Genomic DNA, 890 nt, shown 5'->3' with positions numbered 1-890 from the left:
CCAAGGACAAAAAGCGGGCCGTGCGCAGCGCGCTCAGCCGGCGCGCAAGGATAATCAAGGAAGGAAGCGCCGCGGAGAAGAGGGTGTCGTTACTTTCGAATTACGTGGAAGGCGACTGGCATCCTTCTCTCCTGCAGCCGCCAAAGCGGAGAAGGCGCCGGGTGAGGAGGAGGATTGTGCTTCCAAAGCGTTCCACCACAGCATCTAAACCGCCGCATTCCCAAAAGAAATCACGCAACAGCATGTGCGACTCAAACAGCTGTAAGAGCTGGTGCATGGCGATGAACACGCCCTGCAGCTCTGTTGCAAGCACACGCTCTTCGTGTCAACGCGTTTGCACTGGTGGTGAGAGTCGAACTGCCGACCACGAAAACGGACACTTTAACAGAATTGTGCTATATTTATAGAGAAAACCAAACAAAATACAAAATAAACCTTTTGAGGAAGAGACGGAATGGTGGAATAGAAGAGAGAAGAACGGGCTTCCTTCTGCATATTAAAACAGCGAAGGCTGAGCAGACGCTGAAGATTAAGAACTAATAGCTTGTTCATAGGGGCTCATGCCCCATTAAGATATGTGGATCAGTGGTCATGCTATTGGTAGCCGATGCTGTTCCAAACGACCATTGTAATTACAGGTAGGAAACGAATCGCAGAATTCAGAAATCCTTTCGTTCGTGAGTGCTACTTGCCATTGGCTGGCTTGCCTTCACTAATCATATGTCCAGCATCGGGATTGGCTGGAATTTTCTGTTTCAAACAATCCTAGTTTAAGAGTTCTTGTGAATGTGCGACGGCGATTTTTTCCTTCATGCAAATAATTGGCATCGTGAACCGAAGAATGATGTGTAGCGACTTGCCTTGCGCAAAAAAAAGCAATTATTAAGAAT

Source organism: Dermacentor andersoni, chromosome 6 (genome assembly GCF_023375885.2).
Source record: "Dermacentor andersoni chromosome 6, qqDerAnde1_hic_scaffold, whole genome shotgun sequence".
In the NCBI taxonomy this organism is placed as follows: Eukaryota; Metazoa; Arthropoda; class Arachnida; order Ixodida; family Ixodidae; genus Dermacentor; species Dermacentor andersoni.
This window is presented reverse-complemented; position numbering follows the sequence as displayed.